A 13,186-nucleotide genomic window follows, 5' to 3' on the forward strand; every position below is an offset into this window, starting at 1 on the left:
CATGATGCATTCTCAGATAGGGCATAAATGACAACAAAAGGTTTCAGAGTGGCAACTAAAATCGAAGGTAAAGAAAGTTTTTGTCTTTGGACATTTCCTTGGCTTCTACCACTACAGGGAGGCACCTTGGAGTTATTTTGTTTACCAGAATTGATCATTTGACGCATACATTAGAGTTTCTCGGACTGCCTTCTTTCATCTTCGTAATATTGTTAAAATCAGGAAGCTCTTGTCTCAGAGTGATGTAGAAAAACTGCTCCATGCATTTGTTACTTCAAGATTGGACTACTGTGATTCTCTAATATTGAGCTGTCCCACATATTCTCTGAAAAACCTCCAGTTGATCCAAAATGCTGCAGCCAGAGTTCTGATGAGATCGAACAGGAGAGATCATATTTCTCCAGTTTCAGCTTCTCTTCATTGGCTCCCTGTTAAATTCAGAATAGAATTTAAAATTCTTTTCCTCACATATAAAGCTCTTAATGATCAAGCTCATCATATCTTAAAGATCTCATTGTTAGATATTTTCCCAACAGAGCACTTCACTCTCAAACTGCAGGTTTACTTGTGAGTAAAGTACTTGATAGTTTCTAAAAGTAGAATGGGAGGCAAAGCCTTCAGTTATCAGGCCCCTCTCTGTGAAACCAGCTGCCGGGTTTATGTTTGGGAAGCTGGCACCCTCTCTAACTTTAAGATAAGGATTAAATCTTTCTTTTTTGATAAAGTTTATAGTTAGGGATGGCTGAGGTGACCCTGAAACATCCCACATATAAGCTGCTATAGGCCTAGACTGCTGTGGAGGTGGGGGGTGGGGCTGTTATGTCACACCTTTCATCACTTTGCTCTCTTTTCCTCCCTTTTATTTCCTCATATGTACATTTGGCATTATTGCTGTAATTAACTTGTGTTTGTCTTTCTCAGCAGGTATCCTTTGAATGAAGAATTTGTTGTGACTTGGTAGGAACAGGAATAGTTTCCTCCTAAATGATAAACATGCTCAGCCATTTCTGGCTGTGACATTAGTTAAGACATTGATAAGACTCTCGAATAATTTCTTGTAATGCTCCTTTAAACAAACTGGAACAAACAAGGTTTTGCTATTTATGAATACTTGTAGTTATTCCAAAGTTCAGAGTTATTATTGATTTTGTTTAGTCGAATAAACAAGAATTATATCAGTCTCCTAAAGAAGAATCCCCCATAATAGGGAATATGTAATGTCAGTGGGATACCTTAGTCCTTTTATGTGAAAGCTTCCATTTCCATGGCAACAACTAAACTTCACACTCATTCTAGCGTTTAGTCTTTTGAACTTGATATACAAGAAACTGATGACTATTATTTCATGCTGTATGCAGCTTCTGAAAATAATGGTTGAAGGCCGCAGCACAGGAAGATTGTATCATTTGGATTATATATTAGGAGCTGCATTTTAACTTTAAGTAATGAATACATTTTGAAAAAGTAGATATCTTCTGATTGAAGTGAAACACAAAATGCTTGTTGGTTTGGAATGCGTCCCACAAATATCTTTCAGAGGCTCGCAAGGGGAGTTTGAGAGGACTGGACTGACATGAGCTCAGGGGGTGAGAGAAAAGAGAAGTGACAAAGCTTTTGGATGCAGCAACAAGCTGTCATGATGCCATCAGTGTTGGGGTGAATGTGGAAATCAGCGTAGAGCCTGGGTTCTGACTGAATGGGTGAGCAGATATTTTGTAACTGTGCACAAAACTGTTGTAGGCTGCACAGTAACAGAGTAGTCCAGGATTAAGGTTTGATTTGTATTGCAAGAAACAGAGACTGAGTGCATGATAAGTTCTAGCCTTACAAGGTTACTGCATGAATAAGAAGGAGTTAACAACAGGAAGTAATGTTTAAAACTACATCATTCAGTGGGTGTCCTCAGAGAGGAAAGTTGAAACAAAGCAGAATTATGGCTGCAGGAGATGAAATGGAATCAAAGTACCTGGATCACTGTACAGGTTTGAGAAAAAGTTTATTTTCTTACTATAAGAGGAAATATCCTTTTAGTTTCATGTGCAATATCGATTTGATGTTTTTTTTTTCTCTTGAATCCAAAGTTTTCAAGGTTCAAATGAATTTTAGTTTTATTGGTTTCTATTTATGTATGACAATGATGAAGTTTCTCATTATGGACCTGAGTATTAGGATGTCGTAAGTCAACCGTGAGCGCTATAATTTACATTGTTACTTCATAACAGAGACATCAGAGTTGTAAGAAATGAATGTAAAGAGTGTGGAGGACTGTAAATATTTTGCTGAGGTGAATATGCAATTCATTCAGGAAGTCGAGAACCTTCTGACATTTGATGAGGCCATTCAGTAGACCCTTTCCCATCACTTGCTCATTCCATTGCCCAGAAAAATAAACTTGGCCCTATTTTCAACATAAAAAAAGGTTATACAGTATATTCTCTGAGTCCCATAAGGGAAATTACTCATTGTCAGTTTACGAGTTTTAAAGTCTAAGGCCTTTCTTCAGGACCTGGAAACGAGCAGAAAGAGGGTTAAAGATCAACTAGCCTCCTCGAATGCGCTCCTCGGGGATAAAGAGTGAGCTGCACTCCAAGGCAAAAAATTGAAAATAAAAAAGCTGCCTGACAGGAAAAACTTTGGGAAATTAAGACCCTTTCGGCCTGCTTGAAAAGGGCCAAGCTGAAAACAGAGGAATGAGAAAGAATAGCTGGACAGCGATGAGAAACAGCAGCACAGCTTTGGTAACACAGAGAAAATACTCTCCTACAGTTTGAAAGCCTTTATTTTCTGTTTTTATTGGTTCAAGGCAGCATTGTTTGTCAGGAACCAGAGAAAGCAGAATATCACTGCCTATTAAAAAATGTGAATGCAGTACTTTTTGGTCAAGACCTCTTTCTGAGAAAAAGCTCCCAATCTCAACACATACCTCAGATTTATTTTTCTTTTGCTGGTGAGCACAAGTCCCTCAGGATATTCCCTCAGCCTCTTTTAAAAAACTCCTCCAAACAAAAGAACCACATAGGTCTTTGATTCACAGTTCTAATGAAATCTTGTTGATTCCCTTTGCCTTATAATATGTCTGTTAGAAAACAATGTGGAGAAGTGACATTTTTGATCAGTTTCAATCAGCTGTTTTCATACAGGTGAATGAAGGCGATTGTGACAATTATAGGACCAGGATCACTTTTGTCTCAACTAATCGCAACAACAGCATTTCATTGTTGATTGAGACAGGCTCAGTTATAACATCAACTGTCAGTGTCAAATATTTGGATTTGGTCACGGATTATTGATAAATCTCACATAAACAAGAAAGCTAAACTGTCTGTGACAAAAGGCCATTTTAAAGCTCACATGGGGCTGCATGTCAGTTTTAAGCTCCATGTCAACCCAGAATTTTAATCTGGTTTTACTCTCCAGTTGTTCATTTGGTAAAAAGGATGAGCCATGTGTCGTCACAACTGAATCAACCCCGTGTTCAAATGAAAAATGGATTATGTCGGACACAAACCCACACAAAGAGATGCACAAAGCCCTGTATCCTACTGTCTGTGCTGTTTGTAACGCCTTTACTTCATGGCATATGTTAGGACTGGAGATGTCATTGTTTTTTTTTTATTTTGAATATGAATCACACAGCAATCTATTTTCCTCGTTTAAAAATTCAAACCATGTCCCAATGTTGCCTGTGTCACCAGAGGGCGATGTTACCATTTCTCCTCCTTGAGTGGATTTCAGAATTCATTCCACAGGAGGCTGTCTGGACCACATACGAAAAATATACATTTCAGTGCAAATCCCAGCCTTCTTCTTCACAGACCAGTTGTTCTTATAATTATGACCCTTTAACTCTCCAGTATATATTAATTTTAAAGTCTGCAAACAGTATTTGGTCTTTGCATAGTTTTTGCATAGCTCATACAATTTTCACACTGTGCAGATGCCAAAATTAATTTGGAAGTCAGATTATTTAAAAGATAATTCAAGTCGTTACTTTCTCACATAAATTAGAGAGATTAGCATTGATTAGTTTTCTTTTGCTGTGACCAGATATCTTCTTGTGTTGAGTTAATATACAGTGTACTGATTGACTGTGTGCACTGCAGAAGACGCTATATTTGGGCAATAAGGACAGAATAATGAATGTGAAACGTGTGTGTGTTTTGGCAGCAGGCTCAGTTCTGCTGGCACACACACAGACAAAAAAAAAAGCTTTTTTCTAACTGCAGATGAGCACAGCTGAGCCTGAGGTGATGGCATCTACATGGACAACAAATAAAGTATTTTGTGGGTTGGAGTTTATATTTGTCAGAATAGTGTGAAAATCAATCAACTACTGAGGGGGCGGCTGTGCTCTCATAGGCCTGCTCTTCTCTTCACTGCAGAGCAGGAATCAGTCAAGGATATTAATCTAAACATCAGTCATGCATAAGGAACACCCCATGAGGAGAATAAGCTTGCTCATCCATGCATCTCCTGGGGGAGGTATGAAGCTTTAAGAAAGGAGGAGCTGAATGGATAAGTGTGTCAGGATATCATCTCAGGAGATGTGATGCTATCTGACTTTCGACCCACAGACAATAAACCCAACCTGAAGAAGTTGGCACCATCGTGGTTTACTTGACCACATTATTATCTGTGCTACGAGAACGTCAGACAGAGCTAACAGCACCACAGTCCAGACAGTGACCCGAAAAGAACAAAATGTGTCTTCAGTTTGGGGACAGAGGAATGCTCTACTTCTGAGTGATACTTTAATGTAATTCATCTTATTACAATCCAGTCCTCAAGCCCTTCTTAGAGCAGGCACTAGTACTTGTAATGTGGAGCAGCCCATTTTCTTATTACTTACCATATTCTGCATTTCATTGTCTCTGAATGGCATTTGGAAAATGTCTCCTTCGCTTCCCTGTTTTAGTTGCTCATTCTGGGTTATCCTCCCAGTCAGAAATGATGCACTCAGTTGTTTTCTTCATGAAGATACCCCATACTGACTGCTGGGTCTGAGCTTTCCACTGCACAGCTAATCTAATGTACCACAACTGTCAAGTGTGCTAACAGAACATAAACATGTCAACAGTCAATTTTAACTCACTAATTGAAGGCAAAACCCAAGCCGAAAATTACAGAATTACAGGGGGGATTTCAAATGAAACACCTGGAGACAGGGCAAAGCTGAGCGGGGCAGCTGTTTAGCAGGCCTATATAAAACCAAAGAAACTAGTTTAGAACATGTTGAATAACTGCAGAGCTTTCACCTGGTTAAAACCCCAACACCAGGTCGTATTATGTTTATCTTGTATTTCAGGAAACTTATCGGTACAGCTTTCTGTAGCTGTGATGCTTTATCTTAAAGCTAACATCTCTCCGCTTATCCCGTCTCCACCCCTATGCGAGCAAACTTTCTTTCAGTCAGTCCAAAGTCAGTTTTCTTCATATCATCACATATTTATTTCTAAACCCATTTATCAGTCATCCTTGTTCTGAAGCCATGGGTACTTTGCTTTTCCCGGCAGGAGCAGAGTGCAGAGTCAAAACATAATGTCAGATGAACAGCCTCATTGTAATGTTTAGACCACTGAGTCAGCTCTTGTATGCATGAGAGATCTTCAGAAATTATGATGCAGTTTCTTCCTGGGCAGATGAAATGATAAACTATCAAATGTACTCATCTAAAAGAGGATCTACTGAAAAAAATATAATTAAAAAACAATAACAGTAATTGCTTGTTCACATAAAGTTTTTTTTCCTTCCTCTTTTTCTGCAAAGTGTGAAATGAGACATGGAACAGACATGCAACAGAGCAGCCCAGCTCATTTAATTTGTGGACATCATATTTAATGAAAGGGGACATCCCATATAACTCTGAGTGTAATAGTTTAAGACTAATGGGGAAATCCTAAATATTACAGCCATTGGGGAATTATTCATCAAGTTACAGCCACTTTGTGTCAGAATTGAATTATAGATTAGATTTGAATTATAAATATAGAGCATGTCAGAATGTCCAAAAGGCCACTTAGAAATACTGTACACAGTAACTATCATTCTGCTTATGGGAACAGATATATATTATAGATGTTATGCAAGAACAAATGAATAAACACACCCACATACACATATACAAACTATTTAAGATTTGTTCCCTAACTTTTTGTGAGAATTTTTTAAGAAGATCTTTGGAGTTTCTATGTTGTAGGTAATTTAATCTGGAGTAGAGACAGCTCCTGGCAGAAAATGGAAAGTTTATTTATAATTTTAGGCGCAAGGCGGAGTACCCGGCGAGAACCCATGCATTCACAGGGAGAACATGCAAACTCCACACAGAAAGGCCCCAAACCAGGAACCCCCCACACCACTGTGCAGCCCATATTCAAAATTACAGTGATGTAAATAAACAAAGAAATGAGACACACTACAAGCTTATATAAATAATGAAAATATCAACTTATGATAGTTTAAAAGAAGCTGATGAAATTTCTTTAATAGTATTTGATTTGTTCCTAAAACAACCAGCTTACTAGAAACTGAATTAAAAACAAACCCGTACAAAAGGTCACTTAAATATGAACATTTAACAAAGGAAAACTGCTGTAAAACATGAATGGAAAAAATATCCAGTTGCTGAATGCAGGGCTGAAGAGCTGAAGCCCTTTAACAGTTTATATCAGTATTAAATGTATGAATACTGACACCACGACAATCAAATCCTATGTTTGAATATGGAAATGAGGTATATCAATAGGTTCAATTTGAAGCTTAAAGGGCAGAAGTAGGAAACGAGAGCAACATCAGCATGCCCACCACTGTTTAGAAGTCTTTTTGGAGTTGTTTTAGCAAAGTAAATATTTTCACATCTGACTGATAAATCTTAATCTCTCCTATAAGTGATAGTAACACCAGTGTAAGATGAAGCATTTAATACAGTAGCTCAATCTTCTTTGTTTATACACAACAAATCCCATCATATTTAGTTTAACATGTGCTAATGAACAACATTGTCTTATTAAGTATTTAACTTAGTTTATTCCACTTTGTCAGAGCAGCAGTTGCTGCCTTTTCTGCAAATACAACTCATGTACTGTAACACTGCTGTGAGAACAGTGGAGCAGCAGAAACTAGACATGAAAGGAGGCAATGCAAGTATCATTTTCTCTTGTACACAAAACAAGCAGTCTAATTAGCAACAAAACCTGACCTGATAAACCCCGTAGGCACGTACTTCGCCTGCAGGGTAACAGCACCCGAATGAATCGCTGTAAAGCAGCAAGCTCAAAGGGGACCACCGGTATCCTCTTCAGATGAAACTGCAGAGCTGAAGTGAAGCTCTGTAAAGAGGGGAAATATTGCAAAGACTCATTAAAGCAGGGGAGAGGAAATCACAGCAAACAAAGACTGGAAGGTTCAGGTTCACCTCTCATATCGGTGGGAATGTTGGCAGCACTTTCATAAGGGTTTTAGTATCAAGTATTTCCTCATTTCAGCACAAAAATTGTATAAAGCATCGTTTTATTTTGGAGGCTGGAGTGACACCCACATGCACATTTTTCTTTTTCTAGATAAGTGGAAGAATACTTCACTTATCCAAATAAAAACTGTCAGAAAGAATACCATCAAGTCATGACAGACTGCGTCTAAAAGAGGAATTCTTCAAAAGGATGATGTACAAATGGAACTGGAACAACCAGTGAAATAAATCATGGCTGACGCTGATCTGACCCCAATGCTACCGGTGGTGACTATGGATGATATTGCGGACAAACTGCTTCAAAGGCTTCAATTTGGCAAGGCAGTGCACTTGGTCTCAACATGGCTACTATTAAAGATAATAATGACGCCTCACTCGTGATTTTCAGGCACATGTGTCAATAAAGGTCAGGCTTTTAGAGGCTGAAAGCAAATGAAAAATGACTGAAACATTAAATGTCAGTACACACTGAAGCAATACCTGTGGTGGTCTTATTCACACCCCCACATACATTTCTAAAGCACATCAAAGCCTGCAAGCTATTGTGACAGCTTCTTTCTTATTATGATTTGTACTTTCATCATCAGTCTTCATACGGACCAGTTATACATTTTAGTCAGAAGTAGTTAAGTTTAATCCATTCAGCCTTTATTTATTGCTTCTAACTCAAACACACATAAGGATAAAACATAAGGGTCAACACAGAGCGGGCGACACACGTTGCTTGTGTTTAACAATGTTTTGTTCATGAGTCAAAGATCCTGGAGTTCTGAACTTGTGGAGCAGACCCAGTACTCTTCATGCTTTGAGAAAACAGGTTGCTCTGTTGTACTGGCTTCCCATACACTTAATGTATCTTGTGTGCTTGGATTAAAGTCTCACAGCAACATTTTGTGTCAGCTTGCACAGCACCAACTTGCGTGCTATAATTTGCGTGTATGTGTGGCTGTGACTGCCGTGCTTGAATTGGACATACTGTATCTGAGACTGATCAGGCTGTCGCTGGTCAGGGCTGACCAAGCTGAAAATGGTCCTATTCCTTTCATTGTGAGATTGTTGATTAGTCCTGCTCTAACAGCAATTTCATGATTTAGAAATAGCCATTACAGCTTTTATCCAAAGGTTTAAGTTTAAATGAATTTGAACTAAATTCAGCTGGAGTAAAAATACAAAAAATATCGCCAATATTGTAGTTTTCCCCAAGATAAATAGACAAATATGCTGTAATCACAAGAAAACTTGTGAATGCCAACAAAATAAAACTCATGATATTCTCAAATGCAAAACTGAAGCTTATTGATCTTCCACCTATCAGTAATGATAAAAATGATTAGAACCAATTACCCATATACAGCAATTGGTTTTAAAAGAAGTTAAAGTTAGTTTTTGCTTGTAGAATCAAGTCTTTTCTCTCCACTCAGGATAAATAGAAATTTGATGCTGCCACTCTTATGTTTGTGCTGGATTAAAAAAAAAGTTATTTGCACTAATGCATCTTTGCAGTGCTTACATGGATTGGACATCACCCACCATGGAGCACTTAGGTTAATCACACCCTTCAAACCCTTACTTATCGCTGCACACTGTATGCTCTTATTGGATGGTATGCTTGGTCCACCTGTAGACTGAAATATTAGTAGAGTCTCATTTCTAAAAATGTTTAACTTATCTAAAGACCTAGATCCTTCATGAAAATCCAGAAAGTTATTGTCTTTATTCAACATAATTATTCCTTTTATCGATCTCCAACGTCCACAGTGAACTGGAGAAAAAGGCTTTGGCAAATATGTCTGGCTGATTGACACTTCCATCCCTGTTTGGCCTGCGATGACTGTGGTTCTTAAACCTTTTGTAGAGATTGATAGTTTCAGATTTCAGATAGTTTTGGTGCGGCGGTGTGGTGGTTAGCACTGTCGCTTCAGAGCGAAAGCGTTTCTGGTGAATCCCAGTTTGGGCCTTTCTGTGGAGTTTCAAATGAGCTTTATCTGAATCAACCACAACAGTGAAATCTGGATTTAACAAAATTCCGAAGGAATAACAATCCAAACCTATTAGCATACCAGTAATATAGAGCATTTTTTGCTACTTTAAGTACATTTTTGTGAGTATACTTTCATGCTTTGTCAATGAAAGACTTTAACTTGTCACAGATTACTTTTACAGTGTGGTATAAGTACATTTTCCTCTGTATAGGATTTGAATACTTCCCTCACCTTTGACCTTCACTCATTTTTGACGGATCATTACAAAACATATTTAAATCATAGTACGTTTATGTGATGCAACTTGAATGCAGACCATTTAATCCATATCCCAGAACATAGTTCTCTTCTAGTAAAGGATGACTAGCTCCCTTCATGGGGAGGGGGAGAGTGTCTGTCTCCGGTAGAAGGAAATTTAAATATCCTGAGTCTTGGTAATGAGCAGTGGGTAAAGGGACTGGGAGATTGGCCAAAGGTTGGGTACAGTTTTTACAGTCATCTGGTTGTTTTTACCAGTTACCAGTCTACCTCTTTAATGCTCACCTATAGTTGTAAGCTTAGGGATTAACCACAAGAATAAGAGTATAAATACAAGATACAATAGTTTTCATCATAGGGTAGATGGGTTTACTCTGGGTGAGAAGTTTAGGAAATCAGAAGTAGCTCACAGTAGAACTGCTGGGGTGATTAAATCCATAGACAACAGAATAAATCGATGTCAGTGCAACCTTACAAACTGGTAAATAGACGCATTTCTAATTCTTAAGTCTTAAATTCTGGTCATCCCCATCTTGGTTGAAACTGTAAATTAGGAGGAACCCTCAATCTGTGCGAGACTGTCATGTAGGCAGAGGAAGTTCTGTCTGAAATCACAACTCCCAGATCCTGATGAGCGGCAGTCACATGAGGCCAAGCTGTGGTTTGATCTGCAACAATCGCAGCACTGTTTTAGGGTTGCTGCTTTTGTATAGCTGTGTTCCTTTTGCTTTTGCTTAGACCAGCCTCAAGCAAACCAGTGGTTCAGTCGCCTGTGCCACTGTGAAAATAGGTGAGATGGATTTAATTTTGCCGTCCCCTTACTGAACATGCAATACACCTTTTTCTTTGAGGGTTTTTCACCCTTTTAAGAAACAAGTGCTTCTCAGCTTGGGGCAAAATTATGATTGTTTTCTGTAACAAATAGATAAAGTGGAACGGAATGAATTACAATTCAATTTCTTAGACTTTCCTGCACTTGTATAGGTACGTTTGTACTATTTTGGTTTTGCGGATGTAAATGCAACCCTTTTACATAGTCAATCTGCACCTTTTGTTTTTCTGAAATTAATGCTGGTTTCCCCGGAAACCAAAGGCTTTGTTATTGTGACACACAAACTGGGTCATCACCTTCACATTTTCCCCGCAAACTTCACGTTGCTCAAAAGTTGTTCACAAGTAGTTAGTCCAGAATGACAGAAAATACCTAATTCTGAATTATTAAGTTAACACCACATCTTCTCTTTCTTTTTTATCAGAATTGAATGGGTGTTGTATAATTTATGTCCCTCTTGCACTCCACACAACAGCTGCACTTATTGTCAACTTAAACTCATGTGCACTTGTGTCTCTGGTCATTTTCTGGATAACAGGGCATAACTGCAGTAGCGTGTCTTTATGATATAGTTACAGATTATCTGTCGCATGCAGTAGTTGGCATGTCTTCGTCTGTTGTTGCATATCAAATGAATTGCTGGGGTACTGTGTTGAGGAGCTTTGCCTGGCAGTGATCACAAGTCAGCTGGCGTCATTGCTGTCTTAGTGGATTCCTCGTACTCTGGTATTTGGCTGTCTGCAGCTTTGATGGAATTCATTATTGTCACTTTCTTTCAGTGTTAAGCTTGGTGTGTTTGGTTGTAGGCAGTGAGGAGGTCAGGGCTTACATGGGGAATGTCAACAATATGCATTCTGAATTCAAATATAAATCTTTTCAAGGTGCAGAACTGTGGCTTTTTGTGGGACTATGAGCTTTAACATTCTTTGTAACGTTTTCCATCAACTGATTCTGATGTGTATCCAATCTCACTAACGGAGATATCACAGCACTTTGACTTTATTCACAGCAAAGAAAAGAAGTTCCTGGTAAAAAAAGGATGGGACAGTTTGTTAACGACCACCACAAAAACCTCATACCAGAATGGTGGGCATGTTTTTTAAATAGACTATTTAAAAATCTTAAAATGAAGAAGAACCTGCCCAGCGGGTTGTCCCACATCTAAGTCAGTGGAGACCAGTTAGAAACGCCCTCCTTCAACAAATCATCTTGTCAGATCAGTTAAACTCTAAATATCTTTTATAATATCGACTTCTTGTCAGAAAGGGATGCACATAAGCCCAGTTTCCATACAAATACTATCTATTAGCTTAGGATAATAACACAGGTCATCAGATTTAATGTTTTCCTGTGTATGAAGGATTTATTTGGCTTTTTTTTTTTTAAATCAAATTGCACATCCTGTAATGTCTTGTTGCTCCTCAAACAGTTTATTTGTGGACTTTCTGCCCCCTGTTTTCATCCAGCGTGTTTTATGCAGATAAATATATTTATATATACAGACATTCATTTGATTATTTTTATGACTCTAATGTTGTTTTTCAGCCTGACTAAGGTAATACTTTTGAGTGATGTATGTCTTGACTACTATCCTTCACACAATAATTCACTTACTTTTAAATGTATGTCTGTACTCTGATTAAAGAAAAAAGAGCTGTTATCTCAATGTAATGTGTACAGGACTTTATACAATATTCTTAATTTTATTCAGATTCTCAGCATCTTTTTCAGTATTTAAGATCAGAGATAAGTACAAAAGTGATAAAACTCATATAAACATAGAAAAACTGTATATTGTCATGGAGATAGCATGAAGATAAAGTGCCTAATTGATAGATGCATTTATCACAGAGAGCCCAAGCAACAAAACAACCATTTGCCCCTGGGCTTAGCTAAATGGAGGGGATAAGTTTAACAAGCTAATTTTCCTCAGTGTGCTAAGAAATGAGGTGCTTTAGTTTTTAAACTGTAATGCTCCTGTGCAGCTGAAAGCACCTACAGGGAAGTCACGACTGGACTGCAGCCAGACAGCAACAGTAACCTTCAAAATCGGAAGACAACACAGTGGCTGTGTTTGTTAAAAACACTTTTTATTACCACTCTGCTTTGTTAATTGTCCAATTCAGATTTAATCTTTTGTTTCTTTATCTTCATGTTTATTTCACTGAATTTTGGGAAGCTCAAGTTTAGGTACTGTGTTGAGTTTTTTAATTTTTTTTAATAGTTTTTGTCTTTCTGATCCTCCTTTCTGATCCTCAGTTTTACATCCATGAGCTGCTCACGTCACATGCTGTGCTTACATCACATTGGACAGTTTTTGCTGCACCCTCTTCAACAGAAAAATATCACACTCTGCTGTATTCCAGCTTTGTATTTTATCTACCTACAGTGTTTTTAGTACATTTTGTTTCCTCAAATGCTGACAGTTTCAAGACCTTTTTGCCAGTATGCCAGACAGTTTGATTAATTACCCACAGACAAGAGTCAAAATGTGAACTGACTGCACTAAAGAAGCACAACATAGGATGTGCAGTATGAATAGTGATTGTATGAAAACATAGAGGGCAGACCTTAACTTATATGTTGTGCCTTGCCTATTTTATTGGTTTTGTGTGTACTATATGACAGTCATGGATATTGTCAGTTGAA

The sequence above is a fragment of the Leuresthes tenuis genome, unplaced genomic scaffold (genome assembly GCF_036924035.1).
Source record: "Leuresthes tenuis unplaced genomic scaffold, fLeuTen1.0.hap1 SCAF_21, whole genome shotgun sequence".
NCBI classification, from domain to species: Eukaryota; Metazoa; Chordata; class Actinopteri; order Atheriniformes; family Atherinopsidae; genus Leuresthes; species Leuresthes tenuis.